This window comes from Schistocerca piceifrons, unplaced genomic scaffold (assembly GCF_021461385.2).
Source record: "Schistocerca piceifrons isolate TAMUIC-IGC-003096 unplaced genomic scaffold, iqSchPice1.1 HiC_scaffold_695, whole genome shotgun sequence".
In the NCBI taxonomy this organism is placed as follows: Eukaryota; Metazoa; Arthropoda; class Insecta; order Orthoptera; family Acrididae; genus Schistocerca; species Schistocerca piceifrons.
In genome coordinates, this window is record NW_025728943.1 from 61,340 (window position 1) to 82,257 (window position 20,918).

General features: G+C 54.2%; 35 non-coding genes across 35 annotated transcripts; all 35 read left to right on the top strand.

Annotated features, from left to right (window-relative positions):
• Positions 1-73: 73 nt before the first annotated feature.
• Trnah-gug lies at positions 74-145 on the top strand. Its single transcript has one exon. It is a non-coding gene; the product is annotated as a tRNA-His (tRNA).
• A 747-nt stretch (positions 146-892) lies between these two features.
• Positions 893-974, top strand: Trnal-uag. Its single transcript has one exon. It is a non-coding gene; the product is annotated as a tRNA-Leu (tRNA).
• A 445-nt stretch (positions 975-1,419) lies between these two features.
• Positions 1,420-1,491, top strand: Trnae-cuc. Its single transcript has one exon. It is a non-coding gene; the product is annotated as a tRNA-Glu (tRNA).
• A 374-nt stretch (positions 1,492-1,865) lies between these two features.
• On the top strand, positions 1,866-1,937 carry Trnah-gug. The gene has a single exon. It is a non-coding gene; the product is annotated as a tRNA-His (tRNA).
• Positions 1,938-2,684: 747 nt separating this feature from the next.
• On the top strand, positions 2,685-2,766 carry Trnal-uag. The gene has a single exon. It is a non-coding gene; the product is annotated as a tRNA-Leu (tRNA).
• Positions 2,767-3,211: 445 nt separating this feature from the next.
• Trnae-cuc lies at positions 3,212-3,283 on the top strand. Its single transcript has one exon. It is a non-coding gene; the product is annotated as a tRNA-Glu (tRNA).
• Positions 3,284-3,657: 374 nt separating this feature from the next.
• Trnah-gug lies at positions 3,658-3,729 on the top strand. The gene has a single exon. It is a non-coding gene; the product is annotated as a tRNA-His (tRNA).
• A 747-nt stretch (positions 3,730-4,476) lies between these two features.
• Positions 4,477-4,558, top strand: Trnal-uag. The gene has a single exon. It is a non-coding gene; the product is annotated as a tRNA-Leu (tRNA).
• A 445-nt stretch (positions 4,559-5,003) lies between these two features.
• Positions 5,004-5,075, top strand: Trnae-cuc. The gene has a single exon. It is a non-coding gene; the product is annotated as a tRNA-Glu (tRNA).
• Positions 5,076-5,449: 374 nt separating this feature from the next.
• On the top strand, positions 5,450-5,521 carry Trnah-gug. The gene has a single exon. It is a non-coding gene; the product is annotated as a tRNA-His (tRNA).
• A 747-nt stretch (positions 5,522-6,268) lies between these two features.
• Positions 6,269-6,350, top strand: Trnal-uag. Its single transcript has one exon. It is a non-coding gene; the product is annotated as a tRNA-Leu (tRNA).
• A 445-nt stretch (positions 6,351-6,795) lies between these two features.
• On the top strand, positions 6,796-6,867 carry Trnae-cuc. The gene has a single exon. It is a non-coding gene; the product is annotated as a tRNA-Glu (tRNA).
• Positions 6,868-7,241: 374 nt separating this feature from the next.
• Trnah-gug lies at positions 7,242-7,313 on the top strand. Its single transcript has one exon. It is a non-coding gene; the product is annotated as a tRNA-His (tRNA).
• A 747-nt stretch (positions 7,314-8,060) lies between these two features.
• Trnal-uag lies at positions 8,061-8,142 on the top strand. The gene has a single exon. It is a non-coding gene; the product is annotated as a tRNA-Leu (tRNA).
• Positions 8,143-8,587: 445 nt separating this feature from the next.
• On the top strand, positions 8,588-8,659 carry Trnae-cuc. Its single transcript has one exon. It is a non-coding gene; the product is annotated as a tRNA-Glu (tRNA).
• A 374-nt stretch (positions 8,660-9,033) lies between these two features.
• On the top strand, positions 9,034-9,105 carry Trnah-gug. Its single transcript has one exon. It is a non-coding gene; the product is annotated as a tRNA-His (tRNA).
• Positions 9,106-9,852: 747 nt separating this feature from the next.
• On the top strand, positions 9,853-9,934 carry Trnal-uag. Its single transcript has one exon. It is a non-coding gene; the product is annotated as a tRNA-Leu (tRNA).
• A 445-nt stretch (positions 9,935-10,379) lies between these two features.
• Trnae-cuc lies at positions 10,380-10,451 on the top strand. The gene has a single exon. It is a non-coding gene; the product is annotated as a tRNA-Glu (tRNA).
• Positions 10,452-10,825: 374 nt separating this feature from the next.
• Trnah-gug lies at positions 10,826-10,897 on the top strand. The gene has a single exon. It is a non-coding gene; the product is annotated as a tRNA-His (tRNA).
• A 747-nt stretch (positions 10,898-11,644) lies between these two features.
• Positions 11,645-11,726, top strand: Trnal-uag. The gene has a single exon. It is a non-coding gene; the product is annotated as a tRNA-Leu (tRNA).
• Positions 11,727-12,171: 445 nt separating this feature from the next.
• Trnae-cuc lies at positions 12,172-12,243 on the top strand. Its single transcript has one exon. It is a non-coding gene; the product is annotated as a tRNA-Glu (tRNA).
• Positions 12,244-12,617: 374 nt separating this feature from the next.
• On the top strand, positions 12,618-12,689 carry Trnah-gug. Its single transcript has one exon. It is a non-coding gene; the product is annotated as a tRNA-His (tRNA).
• A 747-nt stretch (positions 12,690-13,436) lies between these two features.
• Positions 13,437-13,518, top strand: Trnal-uag. Its single transcript has one exon. It is a non-coding gene; the product is annotated as a tRNA-Leu (tRNA).
• A 445-nt stretch (positions 13,519-13,963) lies between these two features.
• On the top strand, positions 13,964-14,035 carry Trnae-cuc. Its single transcript has one exon. It is a non-coding gene; the product is annotated as a tRNA-Glu (tRNA).
• Positions 14,036-14,409: 374 nt separating this feature from the next.
• On the top strand, positions 14,410-14,481 carry Trnah-gug. The gene has a single exon. It is a non-coding gene; the product is annotated as a tRNA-His (tRNA).
• A 747-nt stretch (positions 14,482-15,228) lies between these two features.
• Positions 15,229-15,310, top strand: Trnal-uag. Its single transcript has one exon. It is a non-coding gene; the product is annotated as a tRNA-Leu (tRNA).
• A 445-nt stretch (positions 15,311-15,755) lies between these two features.
• Positions 15,756-15,827, top strand: Trnae-cuc. The gene has a single exon. It is a non-coding gene; the product is annotated as a tRNA-Glu (tRNA).
• A 374-nt stretch (positions 15,828-16,201) lies between these two features.
• On the top strand, positions 16,202-16,273 carry Trnah-gug. The gene has a single exon. It is a non-coding gene; the product is annotated as a tRNA-His (tRNA).
• A 747-nt stretch (positions 16,274-17,020) lies between these two features.
• On the top strand, positions 17,021-17,102 carry Trnal-uag. Its single transcript has one exon. It is a non-coding gene; the product is annotated as a tRNA-Leu (tRNA).
• A 445-nt stretch (positions 17,103-17,547) lies between these two features.
• On the top strand, positions 17,548-17,619 carry Trnae-cuc. The gene has a single exon. It is a non-coding gene; the product is annotated as a tRNA-Glu (tRNA).
• Positions 17,620-17,993: 374 nt separating this feature from the next.
• On the top strand, positions 17,994-18,065 carry Trnah-gug. Its single transcript has one exon. It is a non-coding gene; the product is annotated as a tRNA-His (tRNA).
• Positions 18,066-18,812: 747 nt separating this feature from the next.
• Positions 18,813-18,894, top strand: Trnal-uag. Its single transcript has one exon. It is a non-coding gene; the product is annotated as a tRNA-Leu (tRNA).
• A 445-nt stretch (positions 18,895-19,339) lies between these two features.
• Trnae-cuc lies at positions 19,340-19,411 on the top strand. Its single transcript has one exon. It is a non-coding gene; the product is annotated as a tRNA-Glu (tRNA).
• A 374-nt stretch (positions 19,412-19,785) lies between these two features.
• Trnah-gug lies at positions 19,786-19,857 on the top strand. Its single transcript has one exon. It is a non-coding gene; the product is annotated as a tRNA-His (tRNA).
• A 747-nt stretch (positions 19,858-20,604) lies between these two features.
• Positions 20,605-20,686, top strand: Trnal-uag. Its single transcript has one exon. It is a non-coding gene; the product is annotated as a tRNA-Leu (tRNA).
• Positions 20,687-20,918: the final 232 nt, after the last annotated feature.

Consider the following 20,918-nt stretch of genomic DNA (forward strand, 5'->3'; position numbering starts at 1 on the left):
TACACCTTGGCCTAGGCTCTGCTGTGTATCGCCACTTGCATTACAGGCAGCTGCTTTCGCGGGCGCGTCCGTGGCCGTGATCGTCTAGTGGTTAGGACATTGCGTTGTGGCCGCAATAACCCAGGTTCGAATCCTGGTCACGGCAATTTTGAAAGTTTTGCCTTGCTGCCGTTGCAATGACGAGTACTCGAAATGACAGTACTCTCTTGATTTTTTCACTCGTGTTCCGCAGGCCGCAGTTTGCCCTACCACTTCATCCCCAACACGTAATGTCGCCTCCTAGAGCGCAGACGTCCGCTGCTCTCTGTAGTCGAAAAGGGCAGTTGTTTGAAGTGCGATGGATGAGCAGCCAGTCCCAGCAGAACCGGAAGCTGTGGCGTGCACTGTTTGTACAAATGCTAGGAACACTGGCGCACCAAGCAGCGCATGTAGCGTGGCCGAGCGCTTTAAGGCGCTGGTTTAAGGCACCAGACTCTCTGTAGGCGCGGTTTCGAATCCCGTAGCTGCCGGGGGCTTTGCTGTGATCGCGTTAAGCTGCCGCTTTTTCTTCAAGTGTAACCTCCTTGAGCTCACATATGTTTGATACATGGAGCATTCTAGCTCCGCCTGACAGTTACAGCTACGATACTTTAGTGGTTACGGAAAGCCCAGGTTCGAAACCTGGTCACGGCACGAAAACGTCTCTTGACGCTGTCTCCTTAACTGCGACAGCTACAGACAAGTGGCGTCGCTACCATACGGCGGGCACGGCTTTTTCTTGCTGTGGATGGCCTAAAGAGACGCTTCCAGTGGGAGAGCAGTGGAAATACATGGCACGGCGATTGCCAAGATACTTCCATTTCGAAGTGATCTTTGTAGTACAAACGAAACGTTTTGCGGCTGCTGCTCCAACGGTAACGTGGCCGAGCGGTCTAAGGCGCTGGTTTTAGGCACCAGTCTCTTCGGAGGCGTGGGTTCGAATCCCACCGTTGCCACTTTTTACGTCTCATTTTTGTGCCGTTGCGGTGTGTTCTCGTGGGGTAGGACGCAGCTCTTGTGACGCGCGTGTTGTGTAGGTAGCGTGGCCGAGCGGTCTAAGGCGCTGGTTTCAGGCACCATTCTCTTCGGAGGCGTGGGTTCCAATCCCACTCCTGCCAAACGTGTAATGTTTCCTGTGTCGAAGGCAGGTGCACTCATTGCCCGCAAAGGAAACAGCACAACAAGGCGTGAGCGTCTGCTTGGTGAATTGCCGTAGAACAGTGCGTGGTGCAACGACAGGATTTGTAGGCACCTTTTGCTCTCATCATTGCTGGCGTCCGTCTCCCCGAAATGCGTCCGGGGCACGCCGTTCTATAACGCGAGAGAGCGGATTTTTTACAGTTGTCGTCAGTTAACCGTGGGTGGCTGCTGCGTTCGCTGGAAAGAGCACTGCCGTCGTTATCCGGTGTGGTCTAGTGGCTAGGATACCTGGCTCTCACCCAGGAGGCCCGGGTTCGATTCCCGGTACCGGAATCGCGCGTTTTTGTTGCTCCTCTTATGCGACTTGTCTCGACTTTGCTCGACTGACGCTACGCTGACGCGTGCAGAAAGCTACGTTAAGTATGATTCACGGCAACACCTGACGGCGAGAGAGATGAAGCGTCTATCCACTTGTTATCCAGCCACATACCTGTAGTCAAGAGGCTTGGGGGACTGCAAGACATTGCCACGGAGGTGAATGCAGCTAACCACTGTAGTTAGTGTCCTGACAGCGCAGGCACGTTCATTTGCTCGTATACATGTGATGGAGACCGTGTCTCACACTGCTGTGGCGTACACCTTGGCCTAGGCTCTGCTGTGTATCGCCACTTGCATTACAGGCAGCTGCTTTCGCGGGCGCGTCCGTGGCCGTGATCGTCTAGTGGTTAGGACATTGCGTTGTGGCCGCAATAACCCAGGTTCGAATCCTGGTCACGGCAATTTTGAAAGTTTTGCCTTGCTGCCGTTGCAATGACGAGTACTCGAAATGACAGTACTCTCTTGATTTTTTCACTCGTGTTCCGCAGGCCGCAGTTTGCCCTACCACTTCATCCCCAACACGTAATGTCGCCTCCTAGAGCGCAGACGTCCGCTGCTCTCTGTAGTCGAAAAGGGCAGTTGTTTGAAGTGCGATGGATGAGCAGCCAGTCCCAGCAGAACCGGAAGCTGTGGCGTGCACTGTTTGTACAAATGCTAGGAACACTGGCGCACCAAGCAGCGCATGTAGCGTGGCCGAGCGCTTTAAGGCGCTGGTTTAAGGCACCAGACTCTCTGTAGGCGCGGTTTCGAATCCCGTAGCTGCCGGGGGCTTTGCTGTGATCGCGTTAAGCTGCCGCTTTTTCTTCAAGTGTAACCTCCTTGAGCTCACATATGTTTGATACATGGAGCATTCTAGCTCCGCCTGACAGTTACAGCTACGATACTTTAGTGGTTACGGAAAGCCCAGGTTCGAAACCTGGTCACGGCACGAAAACGTCTCTTGACGCTGTCTCCTTAACTGCGACAGCTACAGACAAGTGGCGTCGCTACCATACGGCGGGCACGGCTTTTTCTTGCTGTGGATGGCCTAAAGAGACGCTTCCAGTGGGAGAGCAGTGGAAATACATGGCACGGCGATTGCCAAGATACTTCCATTTCGAAGTGATCTTTGTAGTACAAACGAAACGTTTTGCGGCTGCTGCTCCAACGGTAACGTGGCCGAGCGGTCTAAGGCGCTGGTTTTAGGCACCAGTCTCTTCGGAGGCGTGGGTTCGAATCCCACCGTTGCCACTTTTTACGTCTCATTTTTGTGCCGTTGCGGTGTGTTCTCGTGGGGTAGGACGCAGCTCTTGTGACGCGCGTGTTGTGTAGGTAGCGTGGCCGAGCGGTCTAAGGCGCTGGTTTCAGGCACCATTCTCTTCGGAGGCGTGGGTTCCAATCCCACTCCTGCCAAACGTGTAATGTTTCCTGTGTCGAAGGCAGGTGCACTCATTGCCCGCAAAGGAAACAGCACAACAAGGCGTGAGCGTCTGCTTGGTGAATTGCCGTAGAACAGTGCGTGGTGCAACGACAGGATTTGTAGGCACCTTTTGCTCTCATCATTGCTGGCGTCCGTCTCCCCGAAATGCGTCCGGGGCACGCCGTTCTATAACGCGAGAGAGCGGATTTTTTACAGTTGTCGTCAGTTAACCGTGGGTGGCTGCTGCGTTCGCTGGAAAGAGCACTGCCGTCGTTATCCGGTGTGGTCTAGTGGCTAGGATACCTGGCTCTCACCCAGGAGGCCCGGGTTCGATTCCCGGTACCGGAATCGCGCGTTTTTGTTGCTCCTCTTATGCGACTTGTCTCGACTTTGCTCGACTGACGCTACGCTGACGCGTGCAGAAAGCTACGTTAAGTATGATTCACGGCAACACCTGACGGCGAGAGAGATGAAGCGTCTATCCACTTGTTATCCAGCCACATACCTGTAGTCAAGAGGCTTGGGGGACTGCAAGACATTGCCACGGAGGTGAATGCAGCTAACCACTGTAGTTAGTGTCCTGACAGCGCAGGCACGTTCATTTGCTCGTATACATGTGATGGAGACCGTGTCTCACACTGCTGTGGCGTACACCTTGGCCTAGGCTCTGCTGTGTATCGCCACTTGCATTACAGGCAGCTGCTTTCGCGGGCGCGTCCGTGGCCGTGATCGTCTAGTGGTTAGGACATTGCGTTGTGGCCGCAATAACCCAGGTTCGAATCCTGGTCACGGCAATTTTGAAAGTTTTGCCTTGCTGCCGTTGCAATGACGAGTACTCGAAATGACAGTACTCTCTTGATTTTTTCACTCGTGTTCCGCAGGCCGCAGTTTGCCCTACCACTTCATCCCCAACACGTAATGTCGCCTCCTAGAGCGCAGACGTCCGCTGCTCTCTGTAGTCGAAAAGGGCAGTTGTTTGAAGTGCGATGGATGAGCAGCCAGTCCCAGCAGAACCGGAAGCTGTGGCGTGCACTGTTTGTACAAATGCTAGGAACACTGGCGCACCAAGCAGCGCATGTAGCGTGGCCGAGCGCTTTAAGGCGCTGGTTTAAGGCACCAGACTCTCTGTAGGCGCGGTTTCGAATCCCGTAGCTGCCGGGGGCTTTGCTGTGATCGCGTTAAACTGCCGCTTTTTCTTCAAGTGTAACCTCCTTGAGCTCACATATGTTTGATACATGGAGCATTCTAGCTCCGCCTGACAGTTACAGCTACGATACTTTAGTGGTTACGGAAAGCCCAGGTTCGAAACCTGGTCACGGCACGAAAACGTCTCTTGACGCTGTCTCCTTAACTGCGACAGCTACAGACAAGTGGCGTCGCTACCATACGGCGGGCACGGCTTTTTCTTGCTGTGGATGGCCTAAAGAGACGCTTCCAGTGGGAGAGCAGTGGAAATACATGGCACGGCGATTGCCAAGATACTTCCATTTCGAAGTGATCTTTGTAGTACAAACGAAACGTTTTGCGGCTGCTGCTCCAACGGTAACGTGGCCGAGCGGTCTAAGGCGCTGGTTTTAGGCACCAGTCTCTTCGGAGGCGTGGGTTCGAATCCCACCGTTGCCACTTTTTACGTCTCATTTTTGTGCCGTTGCGGTGTGTTCTCGTGGGGTAGGACGCAGCTCTTGTGACGCGCGTGTTGTGTAGGTAGCGTGGCCGAGCGGTCTAAGGCGCTGGTTTCAGGCACCATTCTCTTCGGAGGCGTGGGTTCCAATCCCACTCCTGCCAAACGTGTAATGTTTCCTGTGTCGAAGGCAGGTGCACTCATTGCCCGCAAAGGAAACAGCACAACAAGGCGTGAGCGTCTGCTTGGTGAATTGCCGTAGAACAGTGCGTGGTGCAACGACAGGATTTGTAGGCACCTTTTGCTCTCATCATTGCTGGCGTCCGTCTCCCCGAAATGCGTCCGGGGCACGCCGTTCTATAACGCGAGAGAGCGGATTTTTTACAGTTGTCGTCAGTTAACCGTGGGTGGCTGCTGCGTTCGCTGGAAAGAGCACTGCCGTCGTTATCCGGTGTGGTCTAGTGGCTAGGATACCTGGCTCTCACCCAGGAGGCCCGGGTTCGATTCCCGGTACCGGAATCGCGCGTTTTTGTTGCTCCTCTTATGCGACTTGTCTCGACTTTGCTCGACTGACGCTACGCTGACGCGTGCAGAAAGCTACGTTAAGTATGATTCACGGCAACACCTGACGGCGAGAGAGATGAAGCGTCTATCCACTTGTTATCCAGCCACATACCTGTAGTCAAGAGGCTTGGGGGACTGCAAGACATTGCCACGGAGGTGAATGCAGCTAACCACTGTAGTTAGTGTCCTGACAGCGCAGGCACGTTCATTTGCTCGTATACATGTGATGGAGACCGTGTCTCACACTGCTGTGGCGTACACCTTGGCCTAGGCTCTGCTGTGTATCGCCACTTGCATTACAGGCAGCTGCTTTCGCGGGCGCGTCCGTGGCCGTGATCGTCTAGTGGTTAGGACATTGCGTTGTGGCCGCAATAACCCAGGTTCGAATCCTGGTCACGGCAATTTTGAAAGTTTTGCCTTGCTGCCGTTGCAATGACGAGTACTCGAAATGACAGTACTCTCTTGATTTTTTCACTCGTGTTCCGCAGGCCGCAGTTTGCCCTACCACTTCATCCCCAACACGTAATGTCGCCTCCTAGAGCGCAGACGTCCGCTGCTCTCTGTAGTCGAAAAGGGCAGTTGTTTGAAGTGCGATGGATGAGCAGCCAGTCCCAGCAGAACCGGAAGCTGTGGCGTGCACTGTTTGTACAAATGCTAGGAACACTGGCGCACCAAGCAGCGCATGTAGCGTGGCCGAGCGCTTTAAGGCGCTGGTTTAAGGCACCAGACTCTCTGTAGGCGCGGTTTCGAATCCCGTAGCTGCCGGGGGCTTTGCTGTGATCGCGTTAAGCTGCCGCTTTTTCTTCAAGTGTAACCTCCTTGAGCTCACATATGTTTGATACATGGAGCATTCTAGCTCCGCCTGACAGTTACAGCTACGATACTTTAGTGGTTACGGAAAGCCCAGGTTCGAAACCTGGTCACGGCACGAAAACGTCTCTTGACGCTGTCTCCTTAACTGCGACAGCTACAGACAAGTGGCGTCGCTACCATACGGCGGGCACGGCTTTTTCTTGCTGTGGATGGCCTAAAGAGACGCTTCCAGTGGGAGAGCAGTGGAAATACATGGCACGGCGATTGCCAAGATACTTCCATTTCGAAGTGATCTTTGTAGTACAAACGAAACGTTTTGCGGCTGCTGCTCCAACGGTAACGTGGCCGAGCGGTCTAAGGCGCTGGTTTTAGGCACCAGTCTCTTCGGAGGCGTGGGTTCGAATCCCACCGTTGCCACTTTTTACGTCTCATTTTTGTGCCGTTGCGGTGTGTTCTCGTGGGGTAGGACGCAGCTCTTGTGACGCGCGTGTTGTGTAGGTAGCGTGGCCGAGCGGTCTAAGGCGCTGGTTTCAGGCACCATTCTCTTCGGAGGCGTGGGTTCCAATCCCACTCCTGCCAAACGTGTAATGTTTCCTGTGTCGAAGGCAGGTGCACTCATTGCCCGCAAAGGAAACAGCACAACAAGGCGTGAGCGTCTGCTTGGTGAATTGCCGTAGAACAGTGCGTGGTGCAACGACAGGATTTGTAGGCACCTTTTGCTCTCATCATTGCTGGCGTCCGTCTCCCCGAAATGCGTCCGGGGCACGCCGTTCTATAACGCGAGAGAGCGGATTTTTTACAGTTGTCGTCAGTTAACCGTGGGTGGCTGCTGCGTTCGCTGGAAAGAGCACTGCCGTCGTTATCCGGTGTGGTCTAGTGGCTAGGATACCTGGCTCTCACCCAGGAGGCCCGGGTTCGATTCCCGGTACCGGAATCGCGCGTTTTTGTTGCTCCTCTTATGCGACTTGTCTCGACTTTGCTCGACTGACGCTACGCTGACGCGTGCAGAAAGCTACGTTAAGTATGATTCACGGCAACACCTGACGGCGAGAGAGATGAAGCGTCTATCCACTTGTTATCCAGCCACATACCTGTAGTCAAGAGGCTTGGGGGACTGCAAGACATTGCCACGGAGGTGAATGCAGCTAACCACTGTAGTTAGTGTCCTGACAGCGCAGGCACGTTCATTTGCTCGTATACATGTGATGGAGACCGTGTCTCACACTGCTGTGGCGTACACCTTGGCCTAGGCTCTGCTGTGTATCGCCACTTGCATTACAGGCAGCTGCTTTCGCGGGCGCGTCCGTGGCCGTGATCGTCTAGTGGTTAGGACATTGCGTTGTGGCCGCAATAACCCAGGTTCGAATCCTGGTCACGGCAATTTTGAAAGTTTTGCCTTGCTGCCGTTGCAATGACGAGTACTCGAAATGACAGTACTCTCTTGATTTTTTCACTCGTGTTCCGCAGGCCGCAGTTTGCCCTACCACTTCATCCCCAACACGTAATGTCGCCTCCTAGAGCGCAGACGTCCGCTGCTCTCTGTAGTCGAAAAGGGCAGTTGTTTGAAGTGCGATGGATGAGCAGCCAGTCCCAGCAGAACCGGAAGCTGTGGCGTGCACTGTTTGTACAAATGCTAGGAACACTGGCGCACCAAGCAGCGCATGTAGCGTGGCCGAGCGCTTTAAGGCGCTGGTTTAAGGCACCAGACTCTCTGTAGGCGCGGTTTCGAATCCCGTAGCTGCCGGGGGCTTTGCTGTGATCGCGTTAAACTGCCGCTTTTTCTTCAAGTGTAACCTCCTTGAGCTCACATATGTTTGATACATGGAGCATTCTAGCTCCGCCTGACAGTTACAGCTACGATACTTTAGTGGTTACGGAAAGCCCAGGTTCGAAACCTGGTCACGGCACGAAAACGTCTCTTGACGCTGTCTCCTTAACTGCGACAGCTACAGACAAGTGGCGTCGCTACCATACGGCGGGCACGGCTTTTTCTTGCTGTGGATGGCCTAAAGAGACGCTTCCAGTGGGAGAGCAGTGGAAATACATGGCACGGCGATTGCCAAGATACTTCCATTTCGAAGTGATCTTTGTAGTACAAACGAAACGTTTTGCGGCTGCTGCTCCAACGGTAACGTGGCCGAGCGGTCTAAGGCGCTGGTTTTAGGCACCAGTCTCTTCGGAGGCGTGGGTTCGAATCCCACCGTTGCCACTTTTTACGTCTCATTTTTGTGCCGTTGCGGTGTGTTCTCGTGGGGTAGGACGCAGCTCTTGTGACGCGCGTGTTGTGTAGGTAGCGTGGCCGAGCGGTCTAAGGCGCTGGTTTCAGGCACCATTCTCTTCGGAGGCGTGGGTTCCAATCCCACTCCTGCCAAACGTGTAATGTTTCCTGTGTCGAAGGCAGGTGCACTCATTGCCCGCAAAGGAAACAGCACAACAAGGCGTGAGCGTCTGCTTGGTGAATTGCCGTAGAACAGTGCGTGGTGCAACGACAGGATTTGTAGGCACCTTTTGCTCTCATCATTGCTGGCGTCCGTCTCCCCGAAATGCGTCCGGGGCACGCCGTTCTATAACGCGAGAGAGCGGATTTTTTACAGTTGTCGTCAGTTAACCGTGGGTGGCTGCTGCGTTCGCTGGAAAGAGCACTGCCGTCGTTATCCGGTGTGGTCTAGTGGCTAGGATACCTGGCTCTCACCCAGGAGGCCCGGGTTCGATTCCCGGTACCGGAATCGCGCGTTTTTGTTGCTCCTCTTATGCGACTTGTCTCGACTTTGCTCGACTGACGCTACGCTGACGCGTGCAGAAAGCTACGTTAAGTATGATTCACGGCAACACCTGACGGCGAGAGAGATGAAGCGTCTATCCACTTGTTATCCAGCCACATACCTGTAGTCAAGAGGCTTGGGGGACTGCAAGACATTGCCACGGAGGTGAATGCAGCTAACCACTGTAGTTAGTGTCCTGACAGCGCAGGCACGTTCATTTGCTCGTATACATGTGATGGAGACCGTGTCTCACACTGCTGTGGCGTACACCTTGGCCTAGGCTCTGCTGTGTATCGCCACTTGCATTACAGGCAGCTGCTTTCGCGGGCGCGTCCGTGGCCGTGATCGTCTAGTGGTTAGGACATTGCGTTGTGGCCGCAATAACCCAGGTTCGAATCCTGGTCACGGCAATTTTGAAAGTTTTGCCTTGCTGCCGTTGCAATGACGAGTACTCGAAATGACAGTACTCTCTTGATTTTTTCACTCGTGTTCCGCAGGCCGCAGTTTGCCCTACCACTTCATCCCCAACACGTAATGTCGCCTCCTAGAGCGCAGACGTCCGCTGCTCTCTGTAGTCGAAAAGGGCAGTTGTTTGAAGTGCGATGGATGAGCAGCCAGTCCCAGCAGAACCGGAAGCTGTGGCGTGCACTGTTTGTACAAATGCTAGGAACACTGGCGCACCAAGCAGCGCATGTAGCGTGGCCGAGCGCTTTAAGGCGCTGGTTTAAGGCACCAGACTCTCTGTAGGCGCGGTTTCGAATCCCGTAGCTGCCGGGGGCTTTGCTGTGATCGCGTTAAGCTGCCGCTTTTTCTTCAAGTGTAACCTCCTTGAGCTCACATATGTTTGATACATGGAGCATTCTAGCTCCGCCTGACAGTTACAGCTACGATACTTTAGTGGTTACGGAAAGCCCAGGTTCGAAACCTGGTCACGGCACGAAAACGTCTCTTGACGCTGTCTCCTTAACTGCGACAGCTACAGACAAGTGGCGTCGCTACCATACGGCGGGCACGGCTTTTTCTTGCTGTGGATGGCCTAAAGAGACGCTTCCAGTGGGAGAGCAGTGGAAATACATGGCACGGCGATTGCCAAGATACTTCCATTTCGAAGTGATCTTTGTAGTACAAACGAAACGTTTTGCGGCTGCTGCTCCAACGGTAACGTGGCCGAGCGGTCTAAGGCGCTGGTTTTAGGCACCAGTCTCTTCGGAGGCGTGGGTTCGAATCCCACCGTTGCCACTTTTTACGTCTCATTTTTGTGCCGTTGCGGTGTGTTCTCGTGGGGTAGGACGCAGCTCTTGTGACGCGCGTGTTGTGTAGGTAGCGTGGCCGAGCGGTCTAAGGCGCTGGTTTCAGGCACCATTCTCTTCGGAGGCGTGGGTTCCAATCCCACTCCTGCCAAACGTGTAATGTTTCCTGTGTCGAAGGCAGGTGCACTCATTGCCCGCAAAGGAAACAGCACAACAAGGCGTGAGCGTCTGCTTGGTGAATTGCCGTAGAACAGTGCGTGGTGCAACGACAGGATTTGTAGGCACCTTTTGCTCTCATCATTGCTGGCGTCCGTCTCCCCGAAATGCGTCCGGGGCACGCCGTTCTATAACGCGAGAGAGCGGATTTTTTACAGTTGTCGTCAGTTAACCGTGGGTGGCTGCTGCGTTCGCTGGAAAGAGCACTGCCGTCGTTATCCGGTGTGGTCTAGTGGCTAGGATACCTGGCTCTCACCCAGGAGGCCCGGGTTCGATTCCCGGTACCGGAATCGCGCGTTTTTGTTGCTCCTCTTATGCGACTTGTCTCGACTTTGCTCGACTGACGCTACGCTGACGCGTGCAGAAAGCTACGTTAAGTATGATTCACGGCAACACCTGACGGCGAGAGAGATGAAGCGTCTATCCACTTGTTATCCAGCCACATACCTGTAGTCAAGAGGCTTGGGGGACTGCAAGACATTGCCACGGAGGTGAATGCAGCTAACCACTGTAGTTAGTGTCCTGACAGCGCAGGCACGTTCATTTGCTCGTATACATGTGATGGAGACCGTGTCTCACACTGCTGTGGCGTACACCTTGGCCTAGGCTCTGCTGTGTATCGCCACTTGCATTACAGGCAGCTGCTTTCGCGGGCGCGTCCGTGGCCGTGATCGTCTAGTGGTTAGGACATTGCGTTGTGGCCGCAATAACCCAGGTTCGAATCCTGGTCACGGCAATTTTGAAAGTTTTGCCTTGCTGCCGTTGCAATGACGAGTACTCGAAATGACAGTACTCTCTTGATTTTTTCACTCGTGTTCCGCAGGCCGCAGTTTGCCCTACCACTTCATCCCCAACACGTAATGTCGCCTCCTAGAGCGCAGACGTCCGCTGCTCTCTGTAGTCGAAAAGGGCAGTTGTTTGAAGTGCGATGGATGAGCAGCCAGTCCCAGCAGAACCGGAAGCTGTGGCGTGCACTGTTTGTACAAATGCTAGGAACACTGGCGCACCAAGCAGCGCATGTAGCGTGGCCGAGCGCTTTAAGGCGCTGGTTTAAGGCACCAGACTCTCTGTAGGCGCGGTTTCGAATCCCGTAGCTGCCGGGGGCTTTGCTGTGATCGCGTTAAGCTGCCGCTTTTTCTTCAAGTGTAACCTCCTTGAGCTCACATATGTTTGATACATGGAGCATTCTAGCTCCGCCTGACAGTTACAGCTACGATACTTTAGTGGTTACGGAAAGCCCAGGTTCGAAACCTGGTCACGGCACGAAAACGTCTCTTGACGCTGTCTCCTTAACTGCGACAGCTACAGACAAGTGGCGTCGCTACCATACGGCGGGCACGGCTTTTTCTTGCTGTGGATGGCCTAAAGAGACGCTTCCAGTGGGAGAGCAGTGGAAATACATGGCACGGCGATTGCCAAGATACTTCCATTTCGAAGTGATCTTTGTAGTACAAACGAAACGTTTTGCGGCTGCTGCTCCAACGGTAACGTGGCCGAGCGGTCTAAGGCGCTGGTTTTAGGCACCAGTCTCTTCGGAGGCGTGGGTTCGAATCCCACCGTTGCCACTTTTTACGTCTCATTTTTGTGCCGTTGCGGTGTGTTCTCGTGGGGTAGGACGCAGCTCTTGTGACGCGCGTGTTGTGTAGGTAGCGTGGCCGAGCGGTCTAAGGCGCTGGTTTCAGGCACCATTCTCTTCGGAGGCGTGGGTTCCAATCCCACTCCTGCCAAACGTGTAATGTTTCCTGTGTCGAAGGCAGGTGCACTCATTGCCCGCAAAGGAAACAGCACAACAAGGCGTGAGCGTCTGCTTGGTGAATTGCCGTAGAACAGTGCGTGGTGCAACGACAGGATTTGTAGGCACCTTTTGCTCTCATCATTGCTGGCGTCCGTCTCCCCGAAATGCGTCCGGGGCACGCCGTTCTATAACGCGAGAGAGCGGATTTTTTACAGTTGTCGTCAGTTAACCGTGGGTGGCTGCTGCGTTCGCTGGAAAGAGCACTGCCGTCGTTATCCGGTGTGGTCTAGTGGCTAGGATACCTGGCTCTCACCCAGGAGGCCCGGGTTCGATTCCCGGTACCGGAATCGCGCGTTTTTGTTGCTCCTCTTATGCGACTTGTCTCGACTTTGCTCGACTGACGCTACGCTGACGCGTGCAGAAAGCTACGTTAAGTATGATTCACGGCAACACCTGACGGCGAGAGAGATGAAGCGTCTATCCACTTGTTATCCAGCCACATACCTGTAGTCAAGAGGCTTGGGGGACTGCAAGACATTGCCACGGAAGTGAATGCAGCTAACCACTGTAGTTAGTGTCCTGACAGCGCAGGCACGTTCATTTGCTCGTATACATGTGATGGAGACCGTGTCTCACACTGCTGTGGCGTACACCTTGGCCTAGGCTCTGCTGTGTATCGCCACTTGCATTACAGGCAGCTGCTTTCGCGGGCGCGTCCGTGGCCGTGATCGTCTAGTGGTTAGGACATTGCGTTGTGGCCGCAATAACCCAGGTTCGAATCCTGGTCACGGCAATTTTGAAAGTTTTGCCTTGCTGCCGTTGCAATGACGAGTACTCGAAATGACAGTACTCTCTTGATTTTTTCACTCGTGTTCCGCAGGCCGCAGTTTGCCCTACCACTTCATCCCCAACACGTAATGTCGCCTCCTAGAGCGCAGACGTCCGCTGCTCTCTGTAGTCGAAAAGGGCAGTTGTTTGAAGTGCGATGGATGAGCAGCCAGTCCCAGCAGAACCGGAAGCTGTGGCGTGCACTGTTTGTACAAATGCTAGGAACACTGGCGCACCAAGCAGCGCATGTAGCGTGGCCGAGCGCTTTAAGGCGCTGGTTTAAGGCACCAGACTCTCTGTAGGCGCGGTTTCGAATCCCGTAGCTGCCGGGGGCTTTGCTGTGATCGCGTTAAGCTGCCGCTTTTTCTTCAAGTGTAACCTCCTTGAGCTCACATATGTTTGATACATGGAGCATTCTAGCTCCGCCTGACAGTTACAGCTACGATACTTTAGTGGTTACGGAAAGCCCAGGTTCGAAACCTGGTCACGGCACGAAAACGTCTCTTGACGCTGTCTCCTTAACTGCGACAGCTACAGACAAGTGGCGTCGCTACCATACGGCGGGCACGGCTTTTTCTTGCTGTGGATGGCCTAAAGAGACGCTTCCAGTGGGAGAGCAGTGGAAATACATGGCACGGCGATTGCCAAGATACTTCCATTTCGAAGTGATCTTTGTAGTACAAACGAAACGTTTTGCGGCTGCTGCTCCAACGGTAACGTGGCCGAGCGGTCTAAGGCGCTGGTTTTAGGCACCAGTCTCTTCGGAGGCGTGGGTTCGAATCCCACCGTTGCCACTTTTTACGTCTCATTTTTGTGCCGTTGCGGTGTGTTCTCGTGGGGTAGGACGCAGCTCTTGTGACGCGCGTGTTGTGTAGGTAGCGTGGCCGAGCGGTCTAAGGCGCTGGTTTCAGGCACCATTCTCTTCGGAGGCGTGGGTTCCAATCCCACTCCTGCCAAACGTGTAATGTTTCCTGTGTCGAAGGCAGGTGCACTCATTGCCCGCAAAGGAAACAGCACAACAAGGCGTGAGCGTCTGCTTGGTGAATTGCCGTAGAACAGTGCGTGGTGCAACGACAGGATTTGTAGGCACCTTTTGCTCTCATCATTGCTGGCGTCCGTCTCCCCGAAATGCGTCCGGGGCACGCCGTTCTATAACGCGAGAGAGCGGATTTTTTACAGTTGTCGTCAGTTAACCGTGGGTGGCTGCTGCGTTCGCTGGAAAGAGCACTGCCGTCGTTATCCGGTGTGGTCTAGTGGCTAGGATACCTGGCTCTCACCCAGGAGGCCCGGGTTCGATTCCCGGTACCGGAATCGCGCGTTTTTGTTGCTCCTCTTATGCGACTTGTCTCGACTTTGCTCGACTGACGCTACGCTGACGCGTGCAGAAAGCTACGTTAAGTATGATTCACGGCAACACCTGACGGCGAGAGAGATGAAGCGTCTATCCACTTGTTATCCAGCCACATACCTGTAGTCAAGAGGCTTGGGGGACTGCAAGACATTGCCACGGAGGTGAATGCAGCTAACCACTGTAGTTAGTGTCCTGACAGCGCAGGCACGTTCATTTGCTCGTATACATGTGATGGAGACCGTGTCTCACACTGCTGTGGCGTACACCTTGGCCTAGGCTCTGCTGTGTATCGCCACTTGCATTACAGGCAGCTGCTTTCGCGGGCGCGTCCGTGGCCGTGATCGTCTAGTGGTTAGGACATTGCGTTGTGGCCGCAATAACCCAGGTTCGAATCCTGGTCACGGCAATTTTGAAAGTTTTGCCTTGCTGCCGTTGCAATGACGAGTACTCGAAATGACAGAACTCTCTTGATTTTTTCACTCGTGTTCCGCAGGCCGCAGTTTGCCCTACCACTTCATCCCCAACACGTAATGTCGCCTCCTAGAGCGCAGACGTCCGCTGCTCTCTGTAGTCGAAAAGGGCAGTTGTTTGAAGTGCGATGGATGAGCAGCCAGTCCCAGCAGAACCGGAAGCTGTGGCGTGCACTGTTTGTACAAATGCTAGGAACACTGGCGCACCAAGCAGCGCATGTAGCGTGGCCGAGCGCTTTAAGGCGCTGGTTTAAGGCACCAGACTCTCTGTAGGCGCGGTTTCGAATCCCGTAGCTGCCGGGGGCTTTGCTGTGATCGCGTTAAGCTGCCGCTTTTTCTTCAAGTGTAACCTCCTTGAGCTCACATATGTTTGATACATGGAGCATTCTAGCTCCGCCTGACAGTTACAGCTACGATACTTTAGTGGTTACGGAAAGCCCAGGTTCGAAACCTGGTCACGGCACGAAAACGTCTCTTGACGCTGTCTCCTTAACTGCGACAGCTACAGACAAGTGGCGTCGCTACCATACGGCGGGCACGGCTTTTTCTTGCTGTGGATGGCCTAAAGAGACGCTTCCAGTGGGAGAGCAGTGGAAATACATGGCACGGCGATTGCCAAGATACTTCCATTTCGAAGTGATCTTTGTAGTACAAACGAAACGTTTTGCGGCTGCTGCTCCAACGGTAACGTGGCCGAGCGGTCTAAGGCGCTGGTTTTAGGCACCAGTCTCTTCGGAGGCGTGGGTTCGAATCCCACCGTTGCCACTTTTTACGTCTCATTTTTGTGCCGTTGCGGTGTGTTCTCGTGGGGTAGGACGCAGCTCTTGTGACGCGCGTGTTGTGTAGGTAGCGTGGCCGAGCGGTCTAAGGCGCTGGTTTCAGGCACCATTCTCTTCGGAGGCGTGGGTTCCAATCCCACTCCTGCCAAACGTGTAATGTTTCCTGTGTCGAAGGCAGGTGCACTCATTGCCCGCAAAGGAAACAGCACAACAAGGCGTGAGCGTCTGCTTGGTGAATTGCCGTAGAACAGTGCGTGGTGCAACGACAGGATTTGTAGGCACCTTTTGCTCTCATCATTGCTGGCGTCCGTCTCCCCGAAATGCGTCCGGGGCACGCCGTTCTATAACGCGAGAGAGCGGATTTTTTACAGTTGTCGTCAGTTAACCGTGGGTGGCTGCTGCGTTCGCTGGAAAGAGCACTGCCGTCGTTATCCGGTGTGGTCTAGTGGCTAGGATACCTGGCTCTCACCCAGGAGGCCCGGGTTCGATTCCCGGTACCGGAATCGCGCGTTTTTGTTGCTCCTCTTATGCGACTTGTCTCGACTTTGCTCGACTGACGCTACGCTGACGCGTGCAGAAAGCTACGTTAAGTATGATTCACGGCAACACCTGACGGCGAGAGAGATGAAGCGTCTATCCACTTGTTATCCAGCCACATACCTGTAGTCAAGAGGCTTGGGGGACTGCAAGACATTGCCACGGAGGTGAATGCAGCTAACCACTGTAGTTAGTGTCCTGACAGCGCAGGCACGTTCATTTGCTCGTATACATGTGATGGAGACCGTGTCTCACACTGCTGTGGCGTACACCTTGGCCTAGGCTCTGCTGTGTATCGCCACTTGCATTACAGGCAGCTGCTTTCGCGGGCGCGTCCGTGGCCGTGATCGTCTAGTGGTTAGGACATTGCGTTGTGGCCGCAATAACCCAGGTTCGAATCCTGGTCACGGCAATTTTGAAAGTTTTGCCTTGCTGCCGTTGCAATGACGAGTACTCGAAATGACAGTACTCTCTTGATTTTTTCACTCGTGTTCCGCAGGCCGCAGTTTGCCCTACCACTTCATCCCCAACACGTAATGTCGCCTCCTAGAGCGCAGACGTCCGCTGCTCTCTGTAGTCGAAAAGGGCAGTTGTTTGAAGTGCGATGGATGAGCAGCCAGTCCCAGCAGAACCGGAAGCTGTGGCGTGCACTGTTTGTACAAATGCTAGGAACACTGGCGCACCAAGCAGCGCATGTAGCGTGGCCGAGCGCTTTAAGGCGCTGGTTTAAGGCACCAGACTCTCTGTAGGCGCGGTTTCGAATCCCGTAGCTGCCGGGGGCTTTGCTGTGATCGCGTTAAGCTGCCGCTTTTTCTTCAAGTGTAACCTCCTTGAGCTCACATATGTTTGATACATGGAGCATTCTAGCTCCGCCTGACAGTTACAGCTACGATACTTTAGTGGTTACGGAAAGCCCAGGTTCGAAACCTGGTCACGGCACGAAAACGTCTCTTGACGCTGTCTCCTTAACTGCGACAGCTACAGACAAGTGGCGTCGCTACCATACGGCGGGCACGGCTTTTTCTTGCTGTGGATGGCCTAAAGAGACGCTTCCAGTGGGAGAGCAGTGGAAATACATGGCACGGCGATTGCCAAGATACTTCCATTTCGAAGTGATCTTTGTAGTACAAACGAAACGTTTTGCGGCTGCTGCTCCAACGGTAACGTGGCCGAGCGGTCTAAGGCGCTGGTTTTAGGCACCAGTCTCTTCGGAGGCGTGGGTTCGAATCCCACCGTTGCCACTTTTTACGTCTCATTTTTGTGCCGTTGCGGTGTGTTCTCGTGGGGTAGGACGCAGCTCTTGTGACGCGCGTGTTGTGTAGGTAGCGTGGCCGAGCGGTCTAAGGCGCTGGTTTCAGGCACCATTCTCTTCGGAGGCGTGGGTTCCAATCCCACTCCTGCCAAACGTGTAATGTTTCCTGTGTCGAAGGCAGGTGCACTCATTGCCCGCAAAGGAAACAGCACAACAAGGCGTGAGCGTCTGCTTGGTGAATTGCCGTAGAACAGTGCGTGGTGCAACGACAGGATTTGTAGGCACCTTTTGCTCTCATCATTGCTGGCGTCCGTCTCCCCGAAATGCGTCCGGGGCACGCCGTTCTATAACGCGAGAGAGCGGATTTTTTACAGTTGTCGTCAGTTAACCGTGGGTGGCTGCTGCGTTCGCTGGAAAGAGCACTGCCGTCGTTATCCGGTGTGGTCTAGTGGCTAGGATACCTGGCTCTCACCCAGGAGGCCCGGGTTCGATTCCCGGTACCGGAATCGCGCGTTTTTGTTGCTCCTCTTATGCGACTTGTCTCGACTTTGCTCGACTGACGCTACGCTGACGCGTGCAGAAAGCTACGTTAAGTATGATTCACGGCAACACCTGACGGCGAGAGAGATGAAGCGTCTATCCACTTGTTATCCAGCCACATACCTGTAGTCAAGAGGCTTGGGGGACTGCAAGACATTGCCACGGAGGTGAATGCAGCTAACCACTGTAGTTAGTGTCCTGACAGCGCAGGCACGTTCATTTGCTCGTATACATGTGATGGAGACCGTGTCTCACACTGCTGTGGCGTACACCTTGGCCTAGGCTCTGCTGTGTATCGCCACTTGCATTACAGGCAGCTGCTTTCGCGGGCGCGTCCGTGGCCGTGATCGTCTAGTGGTTAGGACATTGCGTTGTGGCCGCAATAACCCAGGTTCGAATCCTGGTCACGGCAATTTTGAAAGTTTTGCCTTGCTGCCGTTGCAATGACGAGTACTCGAAATGACAGTACTCTCTTGATTTTTTCACTCGTGTTCCGCAGGCCGCAGTTTGCCCTACCACTTCATCCCCAACACGTAATGTCGCCTCCTAGAGCGCAGACGTCCGCTGCTCTCTGTAGTCGAAAAGGGCAGTTGTTTGAAGTGCGATGGATGAGCAGCCAGTCCCAGCAGAACCGGAAGCTGTGGCGTGCACTGTTTGTACAAATGCTAGGAACACTGGCGCACCAAGCAGCGCATGTAGCGTGGCCGAGCGCTTTAAGGCGCTGGTTTAAGGCACCAGACTCTCTGTAGGCGCGGTTTCGAATCCCGTAGCTGCCGGGGGCTTTGCTGTGATCGCGTTAAGCTGCCGCTTTTTCTTCAAGTGTAACCTCCTTGAGCTCACATATGTTTGATACATGGAGCATTCTAGCTCCGCCTGACAGTTACAGCTACGATACTTTAGTGGTTACGGAAAGCCCAGGTTCGAAACCTGGTCACGGCACGAAAACGTCTCTTGACGCTGTCTCCTTAACTGCGACAGCTACAGACAAGTGGCGTCGCTACCATACGGCGGGCACGGCTTTTTCTTGCTGTGGATGGCCTAAAGAGACGCTTCCAGTGGGAGAGCAGTGGAAATACATGGCACGGCGATTGCCAAGATACTTCCATTTCGAAGTGATCTTTGTAGTACAAACGAAACGTTTTGCGGCTGCTGCTCCAACGGTAACGTGGCCGAGCGGTCTAAGGCGCTGGTTTTAGGCACCAGTCTCTTCGGAGGCGTGGGTTCGAATCCCACCGTTGCCACTTTTTACGTCTCATTTTTGTGCCGTTGCGGTGTGTTCTCGTGGGGTAGGACGCAGCTCTTGTGACGCGCGTGTTGTGTAGGTAGCGTGGCCGAGCGGTCTAAGGCGCTGGTTTCAGGCACCATTCTCTTCGGAGGCGTGGGTTCCAATCCCACTCCTGCCAAACGTGTAATGTTTCCTGTGTCGAAGGCAGGTGCACTCATTGCCCGCAAAGGAAACAGCACAACAAGGCGTGAGCGTCTGCTTGGTGAATTGCCGTAGAACAGTGCGTGGTGCAACGACAGGATTTGTAGGCACCTTTTGCTCTCATCATTGCTGGCGTCCGTCTCCCCGAAATGCGTCCGGGGCACGCCGTTCTATAACGCGAGAGAGCGGATTTTTTACAGTTGTCGTCAGTTAACCGTGGGTGGCTGCTGCGTTCGCTGGAAAGAGCACTGCCGTCGTTATCCGGTGTGGTCTAGTGGCTAGGATACCTGGCTCTCACCCAGGAGGCCCGGGTTCGATTCCCGGTACCGGAATCGCGCGTTTTTGTTGCTCCTCTTATGCGACTTGTCTCGACTTTGCTCGACTGACGCTACGCTGACGCGTGCAGAAAGCTACGTTAAGTATGATTCACGGCAACACCTGACGGCGAGAGAGATGAAGCGTCTATCCACTTGTTATCCAGCCACATACCTGTAGTCAAGAGGCTTGGGGGACTGCAAGACATTGCCACGGAAGTGAATGCAGCTAACCACTGTAGTTAGTGTCCTGACAGCGCAGGCACGTTCATTTGCTCGTATACATGTGATGGAGACCGTGTCTCACACTGCTGTGGCGTACACCTTGGCCTAGGCTCTGCTGTGTATCGCCACTTGCATTACAGGCAGCTGCTTTCGCGGGCGCGTCCGTGGCCGTGATCGTCTAGTGGTTAGGACATTGCGTTGTGGCCGCAATAACCCAGGTTCGAATCCTGGTCACGGCAATTTTGAAAGTTTTGCCTTGCTGCCGTTGCAATGACGAGTACTCGAAATGACAGTACTCTCTTGATTTTTTCACTCGTGTTCCGCAGGCCGCAGTTTGCCCTACCACTTCATCCCCAACACGTAATGTCGCCTCCTAGAGCGCAGACGTCCGCTGCTCTCTGTAGTCGAAAAGGGCAGTTGTTTGAAGTGCGATGGATGAGCAGCCAGTCCCAGCAGAACCGGAAGCTGTGGCGTGCACTGTTTGTACAAATGCTAGGAACACTGGCGCACCAAGCAGCGCATGTAGCGTGGCCGAGCGCTTTAAGGCGCTGGTTTAAGGCACCAGACTCTCTGTAGGCGCGGTTTCGAATCCCGTAGCTGCCGGGGGCTTTGCTGTGATCGCGTTAAGCTGCCGCTTTTTCTTCAAGTGTAACCTCCTTGAGCTCACATATGTTTGATACATGGAGCATTCTAGCTCCGCCTGACAGTTACAGCTACGATACTTTAGTGGTTACGGAAAGCCCAGGTTCGAAACCTGGTCACGGCACGAAAACGTCTCTTGACGCTGTCTCCTTAACTGCGACAGCTACAGACAAGTGGCGTCGCTACCATACGGCGGGCACGGCTTTTTCTTGCTGTGGATGGCCTAAAGAGACGCTTCCAGTGGGAGAGCAGTGGAAATACATGGCACGGCGATTGCCAAGATACTTCCATTTCGAAGTGATCTTTGTAGTACAAACGAAACGTTTTGCGGCTGCTGCTCCAACGGTAACGTGGCCGAGCGGTCTAAGGCGCTGGTTTTAGGCACCAGTCTCTTCGGAGGCGTGGGTTCGAATCCCACCGTTGCCACTTTTTACGTCTCATTTTTGTGCCGTTGCGGTGTGTTCTCGTGGGGTAGGACGCAGCTCTTGTGACGCGCGTGTTGTGTAGGTAGCGTGGCCGAGCGGTCTAAGGCGCTGGTTTCAGGCACCATTCTCTTCGGAGGCGTGGGTTCCAATCCCACTCCTGCCAAACGTGTAATGTTTCCTGTGTCGAAGGCAGGTGCACTCATTGCCCGCAAAGGAAACAGCACAACAAGGCG